Raw genomic sequence first — 15,894 nt, forward strand, 5'->3', positions numbered from 1 at the left:
AAAGGAAGAAATAGTTGCCGTAGTGGAGGGCTTCGGAATAATTTCTACCACCTGAGGATATTTAACGTGCACTGTCATCGCACAGCACATGGGCTCCTTAGCGTTTTTCTTTCATAAAAACGCAGCCGCCGTGGTTGGGTTGGAACTCTAAAGAACGGAGGTAGTCTAAAAGCGGGGAAGAGGAAACTAGGCATAGGGAAAAACCAGATGTATGGGTTGATAGACAAGGAGGGCAATGCCATTAGCACTATGGATATGATATTTAAAGTAGCCGAAATAGCCGAATGGAGTAGAGCGCATATGGCAGGTTCTCTCAGATCACAAATAGCAGGTTACCAATATCCCTCAAGAGAAAAGGGTACAACAGCTATATCCTACCGGTACCCACCTACGTGGCATAAACGTGGAGGCTAACAAAAAGGGTTGATCTTAAGTTAACGATATCAGAACGAGCCATGAAAGGAAAATGACAGCGGTAACGTTAAGAGACCGAAGCTGGCAGAGTGAGTGAGGGTACAAACGCGGGTTAATGACATCCTGGTCGAAATCAAGATAAAGAATTAAGCTTGGGAAGGGCATGTACTGCGAACGCAAGATAACCGATGGTCCTTAAGGGTAACGCAGTGGATTGCAAGAGAAGGCAAGCGTAGCAGGGGGCGGCAGAAAGTTATATAGGTGGGCGGATGAGATTAGGAAGTTTGCAGGCATAGGGTGGTCGCAGCTGGCAAAGGACAGGGCTACCTGGAGAGGCTTGGGAGAGGCCTTTGCCCTGCAGTCGGTGTTGTCGGGCTGATGATGTGGCGATGATTATGATGATGATGATGATCATGATGATCATGAGTGAATGCGCGCCTTTCATATATTAACTCTTCCGAACCAGATGTCGCCGCGCTTACGCTACGTATATCCTGCCCTAGCAGGGCTAGGCCATCATCATTGTTTTTTATATACGGGGGCAATTGTTTGGCTTGTTTAGATATCGCCTTTATAGGACGCACCCACACTTTTCCGTTGGGGATGTTTTATCGAATTTGAAATGTGCCTTCCCCGTTCACTGCCTGGTCCCTTTCTTCCTTGCGCAGTCTCCTTTTTACGGCTTTCAAGCGTGCGGGCGTGCATGAAAACATGAATGCCCAATGGCGACAGTTGTACAGTATAAGACAGGGGTTAGATTGGGCTAAATAAAAAATAATTGCCCTGCTGGCAATAGTATAAGGCAGATAAAAGCACAGATTACGTCATCATTGCACCCCTCACCAGACACTGTGCGAGGTGGGGGAGCCTGTAAGCAGTCCGAATTTCCTCGCGATCTCAAAAAGGGGCCAAACAAGACTGCATGTTTTAAATAAACTAATTTGACCCCTTTATACTCGTCGAATTACAAAACCTCTTCAGTTCTTTTTTTACGATGGAGGTTCCCACATTGGCGCCCAACATGGGGCATCATATGATAAAACTTCCATGTTGTTGGGGCAGGTTCGTAACCAGCGGGTCGCTCATAGGTGACGCGGGGACTCAAAACGCTTTTTGGTCCAAGGCGGAAAGAAAATACGTGAAACACAGCAAAACTAGAATTTTACACCACCCTGCAGTAGAAGCTCGGAGAGTGCATAAGTGATTGGTAAGCCAGTTTCGCTACGTTGAAGAATCCCGCCCATTTTACATTGCCTTTTAATAGCTGTTCTCCCTCTGTCGGCGCACCACAGGGCGCAGTCGTGACCATCAGACACAGGTAGAACCAACATCTATTCCCGCGCACTGCTCCTGCGATGCGGGCCTCGGCGCTCATCGGCGCCGGCAGATGGCGCTCACCACGATTTGGCAAAGGGAAATTAACATATCAGCGTTAGCTAGGAGCCAGGGAAGGAGGCACAAAAGCATAATGGAAAACATTCCATGAACCGTCACACAAATCAAAATACAGCAGAGAACTTTTAAAATTCCTTATTATGAAAAAGAAATAGAATTTTAGTTAAAAAAACCGGAGGAGGAGCACAAAATAAGTAAAACAGACACTTTAAACTACAGAAGTCGGATACACCACCGCAGTGGCTCAGGAGCAGTGCTTGGCCGTTGACTTAATAGACACAGGTTCGATCCTGGCCGCGGCGGTCGCATTTCGATAGAGACTAAATGTCAATTGGGTAGAGACACCAAATTCCAAGGTTCTACAGAGACTGTCATACGTATTCTTGGTATGTGAGCACCAGAGGAGCCATGTATTAAACTCAAGGGAGGTCTAGAACATATTTTAATCGCATTTTAAAGTTTCTGAAAATACCCACTCTTGGAAGTCCGACCCATCGCTAGTGCATCAACGTGACGTAAGGACGGAGAAGAAAACATATCAGGTATTTGTTACGTCTCTGCAATGTTTTCTGACGTGGGGGAAAGTTTTGCTGTTTTGCGGACTAGCAACCTTGCTCGCGAATCTTCCTTTTTCTAAAGGCTCACGACTGCGGTAACGGGGGCTCACGACCAACGAGTCAACGAATGCTGCTGTAGCGAGCCCGGCAGTCACGCAGCCCTGCTTGCGTTTTACTTTACGGGCACAGTGAGTTTCTAGGCACACCAATCGCCATGCCACCGGTTTCGTGCGTTGTTGACTTTTGCCTCAGCTAGTCCGGCACCGAAGCGGCGTTGCATAAATTTCCTCGGGAGGCTGCGCAGAAACAAGCCTGGATAGATTTTATGCGTGCAGCTGGGCATTCCGAGCAATTATACAGTGTTATATGCACGGTACAATTTGACAACAGCTGTTACGATTGCAGCCCGCATACCTCGCTGGCTTCGGCATTCGAGCAAAACTTTTCCTGAGCCCTGGCGCAATGCCAACGTTATTCTACAACCTCGCAGCAGCGCAGCGTCTTCTCGCGCAGCTATCCGCAGCGTATTCTCGCTGCGGATAGCTGACAGAGCGGACCAAAAGCGCCAAAACGTCAGGTGTGTATCGCATGCTTTCTCAATGATGTGTGTTGGCGTACATGTTCGTGGTGCAGCGTCAGCTCGTGCAAAAATTTTGCGCAGTGCGTCGTCGATGGTGTCAGCGGGCTTCTTGACTCCTGTGAGTACGCGGGCTTAGACGAGACTCCATACTTGTCGTCTTCGGACACAGGTTGGCATTTTTCGATGATCTGGTTTACTTCGGTTTTCTCATGGTGCCGGAGATTGATGTTTTGGTTGGCTCCTTATCTAGATCACAGTCGCCCCGAAAACGTACAAAAAGGTCGCGAAATAAATGGTATAGAAACCTGGTGTGAACGCCGCGACTTTATTAGAGCTTCGTATGAAGATGGCCTCGTTGTTTCTACCTCTGCCCAACCACCGGATTCCGCTATTGCTGTACGCGGAATGCCGCCGCAAGCGATACGGTTAAATAAAATTGACTGCCCTCGAGCCCAAAAATCAAAATTTTTCCTCTCTCCCTCTCTCTCCCAGGAGTATTTTGGAAATACAGGTACCAGGTGATCACAAGGAGCTTAGCACTGCAATACATCCATGCCACAGAGATTGCTCCTGACATTCCAGCCATTGTTACTGAGCTACTGTATGGTTAGTCTCCAGCACTTCTAAGTGGGCGCAATAGGTATGACCGATTGAGAGTAATTGTGATAGAAAGAGTGGTGCCAGAGCTTAGTTTTGAAAGTGCAGTGCCTAAGGGCAAAAGAAATGAGCCAGAAACCCGGACAGCATCTGCATTCTCAGTCTCGTACAGCACAATACAGGGACGCCTTGGAGCGCTGCTGGGAGTGGCTTGGCGTACTATGAAGCATGTTAGTCGTGTAGCGCTACTTTAATTTTGTGCACTTCCTAGACTAATTGTTCACTACCAAAGTACAGAGTTGGACGCTATGTCTGTGCGATGCACTTCAGTATAGAGCTAGGAGGTTTGTGCTCATTGTATTTTAAACACACCAATTGCCGTGCCTGCACTTTTCTTCCTTGTTGACTTCTACCTTAGCTAGACAGGCAGTTAAGCAGCTTTGTAGAACTTTGCAGAAACGAACAACAGTGTTGTTGGAATACCAGCATTAGGTGCTCAATGTGAAATTTAAAATGATGCTGCACAAGACGAGAAATGCAGAGTAAAATTTGGTGTGAGCAATGGTGTTAGAAATCAGGTGAAAACATTGTCACTTAGGGCATTCAGGTTTCAATAAAAACTGCCTTGACCCAAAATCTAAGGAAAGCAATACAAACCTAGTTTGGGGTCAACTCAAAGAGAAGTAAAGAACTTTAAACAGAGGCAGAAAGGAAGGCTGTGGGCTTGCATAGGAAATAGAAAGGAAAATTGTGAGAGAATCATTCCATGATAATTCAGGATGCTAAGCCCTACTGTTTCAAACGGCAATCCCGGCTACAGAAAAAAAACCTATTAAGAAAATATGGGTAATTTAAGAAACCAAATTGTCTATCTTCCTAGAATGTGGCAGTAGTCTGCCATAACTGATGCATGTACAGGCTTCAGAAGTAATGAAAGTAATGTGAAACGTTCATCATTGACATTATCCAGAGTCAGTTGAAAGATTGTCGGCTTAAAATCAGTGCAATGATCTAGTAATACAAGATCAGGATTCAGATTTGGGATAGCTTAAATAATAGCGAGATTTCTACTTGAAATATAAGTTCCACAGATTGGTTGGCTTAGAATAAAAAAATACAAAGCATAGCGGCATTCACTACCACCGTGTTTCAGTGAAGGTCCTCGGAAACCATTGGTTCTTCCACTGTTTCCTTGTACATATCAAATCTTGTGATACATGGGGTTTGAGGCAAGCACTTGACAAATAGCCTGTATGATTGTCTAGCATAAGTTTTTCATGGCCAATATGTATAAATAATGCCTCTTTGTATACTCTGAAGCCTTGCCATTAGTTTCTATGTACAATTTTGTTCCTTTTATTTTGATTTTAGCACTTTCCTATGGGCAAGCAGCACCGCTTCTCACAGTGCCAGAAAAAGCAGCGCCTACAAAATCTGATGCACAGGATCAGTGCACAGCCCCAGTGGCATGAAAGTCTACGCAGGTGGCATTCATGCCTATAACGAAAAGTGTTGGTGTGCAAACAGGGCATGCAACACAGGAAGCTGGTAGGTGTGCAAAGGAGTATTTGTCTCGTTTTTGAAAGATAACAAAGAAACATATTGTAATGCATGCACTGCGATTTTGTGAGTAGTTGGTGTTGTTTATCTCTAATAGCAGCACTAATTATACATTATTTTGCCATTACATGTGATTTTCTAGCGTAACATTCTTTGTGCTCTAGGAAAGAGTACTAATTATATTGTCATTAGCCCAGCTGCTGACCCGAAATCCACAGGTTCGATCTGAGCCTAAGTGGTGGCATTTTTATGTAGGCGAAATGCTAGAGGCCCATGTACTGTGCGATGTCAGTGCACATTAAAAAACACCAGATGGTAGAAATTTTCTGGAGTCCTCCACTACGGCGTTGCTTATAGCCTGATTCGTTTTGGGACGTTAAACACCATAAACCAAACCAGCAAGCACACTAGCGTGAGGTCTTCTTTGGAATCCTTTAACAATTATGTGTATTGTTTGTTGAGCAACACTCTTCTCTGAGAGAAGCGTCAAGGTGGTTTATTGTTGTTGGCAAGCCAGACATAAGCTTCTTTTAAAGTAGCTGTAATCGAGCTTGTTGTTCAGTTGATCATTACCAGGGAGCAGCCTCAGCAATAAAAGTTCAGTGTTTTTCCCAGCAGTTAGAAACCATTGTACTGTGCCTAAAAAAAGAGAAATCATATGTTTCTGTGGTGCAAACTTACCAGTATGCACACCATAGGCTGGCTTCTTTGCACTGAACAGTCTAGGTATACCAATGTAACGCATCTCTGATACTAGACACATGCACTGCTCATCTGTGGTACAACTCTTCCTTTCTGGCCAATTACTTTGACACTGTTTGCAACTGCACATTGCTCTTAATTGTCCTCCTAATTGCAGAATCTCCGACAGACATTAAAGTTGCCGATATTATGCTGCAAGAGGACACAGCTCCGAGGTGTTTGTCGCCAAACTGGGATGGTTTATCTGCAACATTCTAAGAGAATCATAATAACAGCACTTACTAACCAAGTTTGTACACCTCAGCAGCATAATCGTATCAATAAGCATCACCTAGGTACACGTATAAAAGCTCAATAGCATGTAGGTATCTTCGTTAATGGCCAAATTTGCTTCTGTAGAACCTTTGCGTAACATCAACATGCAAATATTTTTGTAGTAGTACGTGATGGTTGTTGTTATTTAGGGTTTATGGTAGTTGTACATTGAGCATATTGTTTCATTATATACATGACAATACTAAACTGACGGCAGGTCTCCCTCTGAACCGTCACCACCTCGGAGGTTGATTGTTTATGAGGACTGCTTGCTGCAACTCACCAATTTCTGCCGGAAGTGCCATCACCCAGCAAAGTCTTCACTGAAGGTGTGTAACTGAGTCTCACCTATCTATTGCAGCGGTTGCAGTAATCTTTTTCAGGTGATCACAGTAATATGCTACATATGCTGTTTGATATCTTCCTGCCATCATTCATTCTTTAATCTTGCCCTGTTTGTTTTTCCAGGCCATCGGCTCTCTTGTTGTGGTGACAGCATGTCCAGATATGCACAGCACTAAATGGTATAGCCAATATCCAACCAACACAGAGGTGGATTGGACATGGCAACGTGCTTCTGGCCGCTGCCCTTTTGTTGACAAGATGCAGCTCAATGCAGTCCCTGCGTCTCGTGGAGAATGCCGGCATCTGCTCCTTTTCAAAGCTCACATACGACAGAATCCAAAAGGACATCTTGTTTCGTGCTGTGTATAAGGTTTGAATGTTTAATTTATAAATGCCTGGATTACCGCTATTGTCAATGTCGACATTATATAATCTTTATTTAAATATGTTTTCAAGCACTGTGTGCTGTAAATTTATTATTTATGCGTGACATCTTTTAGATTCTGCTAATTTTCTTGCTCCCATGAATGTATTATTCAAACCGCTATACCATTCCTTTTGTTCTGGAGTTAGCGTTTTGGCTTGAGTTGTGTTATGTGTACCGTCGTGACCACAATATGCTTTGATTATATAACTTCTTTTACTACATAAAAATTGTATGCAACCTAATAGATATGCATGAGGATGCCTTTTGGCCTACAAAATGCAGCGCAATCCTTCCAGTGTTTCAATGACGTCATTCATCGAGGTTTTCAGTTCGTATTCACACACATCGATAATGTCCTCGTCGTTAGTTACTCTCCCGCTGAGCATCTCCGTCATCTGCGCCTCGTCTTCGAATGTTCTGCCGACTACGGACTCAATCTGAACACTGAAAAATCTGTGTTTGGCGCTTCATCCTTGGCATTCTTCGGACATCTCGTCGACGCCCACAGTATCCAACCTCTTCGTGACAAGGTTAAGGCAGTCGCGGACTTCCCCTACCCAGACTCACTATATCAGCTCCAGCGTTTCCTTGGGCCCGTCAGCCATTACAGACATTTCATTCCTGGACGTGCTGCCGTTGTTCAACCGCTAAAAAGTTTACCTTAGTTGGCCAACCCGAAAGCACCCGCTTTCTCCTGGATTGAGGCTGCAAATGCTGCTTTCATTGCTGTCAAGAAGCGTCTCGCTTTTACCACCCTTCTAGTTCACGTGCCACACAACGCACCCACGAGCGTCACGGTCAGTTTCACGTTCCGCTGTTGGCGACATTCCGCAGCAATTTCTTAACAGTGAGTGGTGCCCTCTCGGTTTTTATGCGTTGCATATTGAGATCACTCAGTTGAGGCCTTGGGCGCGGCCGGGCAGCCACCAAACCACGTGACGTGACGTCACGACAGCCGGAGGAAAAGCTGGGCCCCAACTCGCGCGGTCGCGCGCGGCCGCAGCCACCACCTGACTCCCGCTCCCCGCTAGGGGCGCTGCGCCGGCGCGTGACGTCACGGAGGAAAAGCTGGGCCCCAACTGGCGCGGTCGCGCGCGGCCGCAGCCACCACCTGACTCCCGCTCCTCCCGCTAGGGACGCTGCGCTATGATTGACGTCACGGCATATGTATAAAAGAGCTGCGCTCCTTCGCCGGGACAGTCTTATACCCCTGTCACACGGGCATTTCGAGGGCCCTTGAACCGATAGTCTATCCACTCAAAGGCAATCGAGCGCTGCTACACGGGCAGTTTCAATGGCGATCGAGTCAACGGAGCAGCACGGAACTCCATCGAGATATGCAACGCATTCTTGGCTTAACCAAGCTAAGCCTGGCCATTTTTTCTCGAAGAAGCTCTCATCTTCAGAGCAGCAGTACAGTGCTATCGGCCGCGAGCTGCTCGTGGCATACATCACTGTGAAACACTTCCTTTTCTTCATGAAAGGCCGAAATTTTGTGATCTTCACGGAGCACACCACTCACGAGCGCTTTCTCTTCATTCGAGACCACCTACTCACCCACGGAAACTCGACATTTGGCGTTCCTGTTGGAGTTTTCACCGACATCCGGCACATCAAGGGCGCCCATAACATTTCCACCGATACCCTCAGCCATGTATGTTTCTTGCAAACACCTTTTACCCAGCAGGATGAAGATCTTCAAGCAGTTTGTTCATCATCCTTGCACCTACGCCCTGTACATTGTACTGATCCTGGAGTCGACCTTATTTGCGTCGTGAACCCTGTCACTGGACACACATGCCCTTATATAGGTACCCGTGCTTCTACGCCGCAACCTTTCCAGCGATGTTCACCGCCTTTCTCATCTCAGTATCCGTGCCTCTCAGCGTATTGTTGCGGAGCATTTCGTGTCGCCTGGCCTCAACGCCGACGTTCGCATCTGGGCTCAGGAGTGCCTTGTTGCCCGCCAGCTGTGCAAAATTTATCGTCACACTGTGACCCCTCTATGAAGTTTCTAGCCTCCGGACTCCCATTTTGCAGTTATTCACATCAATCTGGTCGGACCATTACTATCATCACACGGTTACCGTTATATACTCACCGTAATTCACTGTTTTACGCGCTGGCTGGAAGACAGCCTTATACCGGACATCAATGTGGAAACGGTTGCCTCCGCCCTCATTTCCCCGTGGAATGCCCGTTTCGCCGTTTCGGCGTGCCAGGGGAGATCATCACCGACCGAGGCCACCATTTCGAGTCTGCACTTGTCGCCAGTTTACCCAGGTTCTCGGCATCACCCTCCTCAAAACTACCGCTTACCGTCCTCAAGCCAACAGTTCGGTCAAGATGTTACATGCAGCCGAAGGCATCGCCACCTCCTTGCCAGTTGTCCTTTTAGATCTTAGTACGGCCATCAAGGGAGATCTCGGAAGTGCCCCTTCTCATCTCGTCTATGGCACATCGTTGTGTCTACCAGCTGATTTCGTGTGAGCGCCTGCCCAAAGCGTTGTATGTCCCGTCCTGGCATACATTATGTTGAACTTCTAACAATTCTCTTGTTCCGTATCACCGCACGTTCGACACGTGCTCACCAGTGCAAGCTGACATTTGTCCACTGTGATTTGTGAGACAGCGCCTATGTTTTCTTATGCGTGGATTGTGCTTGCCGTCTGCTTCAGGCACCATATACTGGACCCCATCTCGTCGTCGCGCGGGGTGACAAAACGCCGTGTGTCATCAGTTATGACACAGTCATCTCCGTCAACCACATAAAGCTTGCCCACGTCGACAACACCGTGCTTCCTTAATCAGCTGCCATTTCACTTCTCTTTCCACTTCTTCTCAACAAGACATCTCCATACCCTCTTTAACACAGCCGGAAGACTTTGCTGGGACAATTCAGTCTCCTGAGGAGGAGGCCTTGTGGTGGCATGTTAGCGCCGTGCGCTGTGAGGTGAAGAGCTAAAAGAAGAGACACGCAGCGGCTGGAATAAACCAGTTTGGCTGCAGCTGTTGTGGAACCAATACCTTCTACTGCAGCATAGCAGCCAATCACACTGGATCAGTGCTGTGGAGAAGACAACTGCGAAGTGCAAGGGACGCTTGCAGACCTAACATTTACCTTGAAGTGTTGTTGGACGTTGCAGACTATGTAGTTTGAACTTGGCCAGACCTCCATCATACTCATTGAGTGTAAGACAGCAGAATCTTGTGCTATGCTTTTGTACGCTCTATGGAGGCAGTAGAACTGCTCAGTGAGGCATGTAACTTGATCCTTTAGGTGCTCATCCTTAGCACTCGAAGGATGAGGCGTGAATATTTGCACAGGATGTTGTATGCAGGGCCAAAGTACACGCAAGTAGAACTACGGCACAAATACTTTCTGCAGCTGAAGCTTCAGAAACATTTTCTAAAAATCAAGCAGCTGTAGCAAACCTAAGAGACAAGAGAAATCGTAGCAGTAAAAACTAGGAGGGCCACAGAAAATAGCTTCCACTCATCATAAAGTAGGTCCGAGTAGCGCCGCCAGAAGACCGGACGTGTTGGGGTCAGGATGAAGTAGCACTTATAACCCGTAATTGTCTAAGCTGCATGATACCTGCCCTCTACATAGAAGCTGTCTTTTGCTTTCTTTCTCGTTGTAAAGTTGATTCCATAGTCGAAGGCTTAGTGACATTTTGTACTGTTTTCTTTGGAGAAATTGTTCCCGCAGGTGTATGCTTTCCGAAGTAATGTCCTGCATGTGTGCTCATTGTAATACTGCATGAGCAGGTTCTTTTATATCTTAGGGTGTTGTGTAAAAAGTATGTTTTTTAACCGTTTGTAATGCAACTCCGCCCTCCAAGTATGGACCTGGTTCCTGTGTTACGATTTTTTTTGTATTCTGACACGTTGAATCAGTGTTACGCGTCTGATGGCCAAGGCAATTTTTACACAGACTCACAGGTGACAGGTGCTATGCAGCACGTGATGATGATGATAATGATGAATTTTTATAGCGCAAAGGCGTCTGAGGCCAAATAGCGCCATGGCACAATGTATTATCGATTTCTCAAGGTGGGGTCAAATACCCATTTCCCAAGCATTTCACCCTAAATAAGCCGAGCACCAGACCAGCGGAAAGCTTCTAGCCATTGTATCACCGGTGGGTACCCGGCGGCACTGGGGATCGAGCCCCGCACCTCCCGCATGCGCGGCGGATGCTCAAACGCTCGGCCACTGCTGCGCTCGTCTATGAAGCACGTGTCGTGTGAAAGTTCTTTATATTTGTGCAGGGCAGAAAGTGGATGACAAAAGAGAGGTAACACATATTGGTTCAGGTGGAGATGTTTTGGAAAAAGAAGTAATTTGTGGAAAAATATTAAGTGAAGTAAACGGCCAAAATGACAATAAAATGGGACAAAAAAGGCAACTAGAACCAGGTGTGGAACTATAGGCTGCAGTGTTTGCAAATGGTTAGGGAAGCCTGTCTTGTTTCATCTCATCCTGCAAGGTCGGCGAGCACTTAGATTTTACTTTTTTATTTATTTGGTTAGTTCGCACCTAAAGGCTCTCTTTCATGGGTATCACGTGGCGGGTTAGTGTACAGGGCGTATCCAGATCCAGAACAGCAACAAAGATATATTGTTTACCTTCTGAAAGGCTTCTTCTGCTCTGCAAGTGCGATGATCAGTTTGCATTATGAAAGTCAACTTGATAGCGCCACAAGAGCAACATTGGAGAAATTAATGAGAGTTTGGGACAGCTTTAAAAAATTGAAACGTTCTTCCAAATATCACACAGTGCCCTTCATGTCTGGCAGTTATATATTCTTGCACAGGTGGCAGGAACTCTGCAAACAACACCCATGAAGCACTGAGTAAAATGGGCTATGCATTTGACCTGACATATTGTCGTAATGGCCCCAACTGCTCGCAACTGATTTTTGTTTTATATAGATTAGACGATTTAGGCTGGGCTATCTTAAACAGGTATAGACAGCGCAGTGCTTGGTTTTCTAGTAGCTTGAAGGTTGTCTTTTTTTCTCATACAGTGCTGGCCAGTGATTGAATATCTCTGATGATGCCCCCGTGCATAATCCTGCAGCTGTTCCAGCGAGCCTACAGTGGGATACAGCCCTGCAAAAGTTTAACACTTACCTGCTGCTCACTTCTATTGTTGGCAGGTCTGGCACTGCCGCAAGAGGTAGCCCCAGAATGGATGCTTAGCGTTATTTGAAAATAGAAACACTTTTTTTTACTCAATATTGTTTTCATAACTCACCTCTTACTATAAAACACTTTGAATGGGTTGCCACCACACCTGCCATGCTTGATGCGCTAGCTTGCTTCAGGAGATATTTGGCCATGCGCAGGTTCTTATTTACCAGGGTATAGCTTTCTCGAGAGTTCAGGTTAAATTGACAGCATTCCTATCGATCTGCTGTGCTCACTGATGTGCGCAACACCTGCATAAAGAAAATGTACCTGCCTGCTCAAAATTCCCCATATCAAGCTAAAATTTGAAATCTTTCACAGAACTGCGAGAAGCTGGCGCTCCTAGTGATACTACACCCTGGCTTTGTCGACTTTGGAAGTTCCTTTCACAGTGAAAGCTCCTTGATACACGCAAACAGTCTCTGCTTAATCGTTTATAACGTCTGCCAACTATTACCACTCTTTTTCATTTTGTTCCTTCGTCTGCTTAATTTTATTTAGCTGTAATTTGTTCCTTTTCCAAATTACCTTCATTCAATTAGAACAAGTGTCACCTTTCTGCTGTCCTTGTCCTTCAAATATGAGCCCACTGTATCTTGTCCAACCCTCAAGTCGTCATTACTTGCACGTATTTGCTTTGTGTGAAGTGCGCTCAGGTTGTTGTTCTGTATTGCTTGTACAAAACTACATTATTGTACTGCTGATCAGGGTAACATTTGTTTGCTTTTTCTTTCAAACAGAGGTGTGCAAATGGGAGAAAAACAAGATAATGGGAGAGGGTTTGATCCTATTAAACTGGTTCGTCTGGATAACATGGATATTGAGGAAGTGCTGACATGATAATAATCAATGCTTTGCAGAAGGCAAGGAACGTGGGTTTTATGCACTTCTCAGGAATTTTCAAAAGTGCATGCAACTGAAGCAGTCCATTGTACAGCGATGTCTGTCATTGTACCAGAATATGCTTGGCACAGACTGGCTCGGCTAGGGGTCATCCCTTACGCATAGGAGCTAATGCAGGTATAGCTGTTCTGTCATTTTACTGTTGGGTATGAAAATATGTGTTCATTCATATTGATTACAGAGCAGTGGGATATTTTATCACATGTACAAACCCTGTTATGTGGTGTGAATTTCGGCAGTCGTATTGCTAAAGGCAGCATTTCTTGAATATGTGTTAAGTGTAGCGAGGACAGCCCAAAGTATGTATATGTATACGAAGTGCACATTTCTCCGAAATATCACATCTAATAATTCAGCCTAATGTACACATAATTTTTTGTTTTACCCGCAGTTCATTGTTCTGCTTTGCATTTTGATGTGAAATAAATAACTGTACACCTTATTGCCCTCAGTGGGCACCGTTCATTTCTGAAACTGATTTATTTAAGGTAGCGAAACTCACAGTATCGCTGTGCGGGGAAAGCATTTCTCATTTCTCCTACGACACAGCTTGGCAGAACTCTGCGATTCCTCCTCACAAGGCGACGCCTAATCCAGCGCACAAACTGTCGTTATGCCGCGTACCAGTAACGACTGAAAAAAATAGTCGCTGCATTATGATGATGATGTGAAAAACACAAAAAAATTGTTAGTTACAGAACCCTGATTCAGTTTTTCCATTAGTTGTTCAATATCAGTGGCAAGTGCCAGCAACTGAGGTGCCAGGCGAGGTGTATATACAGAATAAGAGAGTACGTTGCGATATTATGTAGGAAGCTATATTTTCACTGCTTTAAGCCTTGCTGTCAGGATTGCCAAAATTTCAACCACTGTCCTCAAACTTTAAAGCTTTTTTCATACGAAGGTGGCTGCATTCAAACTGTATAGCTGCAAGCGAAATGGTGGCGTAGTTAGGTTTGAAGATCAAGACAAACGTGGAGTTTAATGCAAGAGACACAAATGTCATCATTGAAACTGACACAGGAGCGGAGCATGACAAAATCACAACTGCCTCTCATGTGTGATCAAACATTCAACATCCAGTTACCTGTGGATCTCTGGTGCGTTGACGAGGGCCGGTCTGTCTTCCAGTAGTGCCAAATATGCAAGTTGCCGTGCGTAGATGTTAAGGGACCCCCTATACAAATATGTTGCTGCTGGTGATGCACAGAGCACACTCTGGGATGTGGGCAGCGACTTCAGGTATTTCAAGGCAGCGCAGACTCGAGAAGGGTGTCCATGGCTCGACAGCGGCCACATTCACATCGAGGATAAACGTCGTTATTATTATTACTAGTAGTACTACTATTGCAGCACGCAAAACTGCACTTGCAAGCCGTCGTGCCCGCAGTCGAAGGCAATTTCGGAAAGACCGCTTTGTGCATGCATTGGCCGCGTTTTTCCGAGTTCTCGCATTAGTGCACGTTCGCCACGAAGCATGCGGCAAGCGCAAGATCGTACGTATCACGGTGCAGGAACGAAAAGATAAAAGAAACGAATAAAGGTGTGCGAATGGATTGCTGGAGCGGCAAAATTATGCCCCTCAATCTCGCAAAGTATACGGCACTATACATGCACGTGGGAGAACATGTGCAAACAGTTGAGGGAGAAATGGCATCCAAACGGTGTAATTGGTGCCCGCGACAAATTGTATACGCATTCTTTACGCAAACAGCAAAAACCGAGCTACAACATGCAGGGTTGCACGTGTTAGTGGCCTCGTTTAAAATTTGTCCGCGATATGTTTGACTGGTAGTAACTGACAAAATGGCAAAAAGACCGGGCAATGCAGTTGGGACGAAAACAAACGAAAATCCCTTAGAGGAGCAGCAAAATAACACGACAACAACACTGCTTCCCAGTTTACGTTGCCTACACGCTCGGCGTCCGCTGGCACAACCTGAACTGCGTAGAGCCCGACGCCAGCGGGTCAAATATAAAGTTGTTCTCGTTGCCTCAAATACGATGGCACATACCCATGGTGGGGGATTGGCCAGGCCAGGGTTTGGTGCAGTTCCAAACAGGATAAAACTCATCCATGTTTATCTCAAGCGGTGAAAGAATGAAGTGGTTGTCGGTGTTCGCAAACGCGACGTCTTTTTCATCGTCTGTGTCGTCCTCCGATGCCTCATAATCAGTGTCCTCGCCAAAATAAAATTATTCGCCTTCTGACTCGGAGCTATTCGCATTAATTTGCGACTTGCCCTGCTCCCGTCTCTCCGTCGTCTCCGTGTTTACGCGCACCACGTGCGTGTCAAGCAGACAACGTGCCCAATCGACCTCACGGTTTTCCGGGCCCACGTGACAGCGCATTGTCTGGTTTTGGACGTCGCGTAGAAACCTGGCAACTACGAACCGAAACAGAAACCGGGGGCACAAATAGTACGATTACTAAATATAGCTTCTAACATTGTGTAACATGCTTACAGAAACGCTACGCATTATTTACAATCGAGAGGTGCGACATTGTGTAACATGCTTACAGAAACGCTACGTATTATTTACAATCGAGAGATGCGACATAGTTACTATAAGAGTGTCTATAAGCATAGTGGCCCTGGCAATCGGCCCATTCAAAGGGTATACCTTAATATCAGGGTAACACCGGTGAAAGGGCTTCAGTTAGGGATCGCCAATTCGGAAGACTATAAAATAGGATGAAAGTATTGAATTGTGGAATGGTTGGTTTAGTTTTGTTTAAGGGGGTTTAACGTCCTAAAGCGACTCGCGCTATGAGGGACGGTTACACCTTGTCGCCCCTACCGTGGTATATATATAGAGAATAGACGAGGAGAGCATAGTGGCGGGTTTTATTTAGCTTATTGACCAACTAATGCCGCATCTACACCAGGCTTTGCCGTAGGC

The sequence above is a fragment of the Amblyomma americanum genome, chromosome 2 (assembly GCF_052857255.1).
Source record: "Amblyomma americanum isolate KBUSLIRL-KWMA chromosome 2, ASM5285725v1, whole genome shotgun sequence".
In the NCBI taxonomy this organism is placed as follows: domain Eukaryota; kingdom Metazoa; phylum Arthropoda; class Arachnida; order Ixodida; family Ixodidae; genus Amblyomma; species Amblyomma americanum.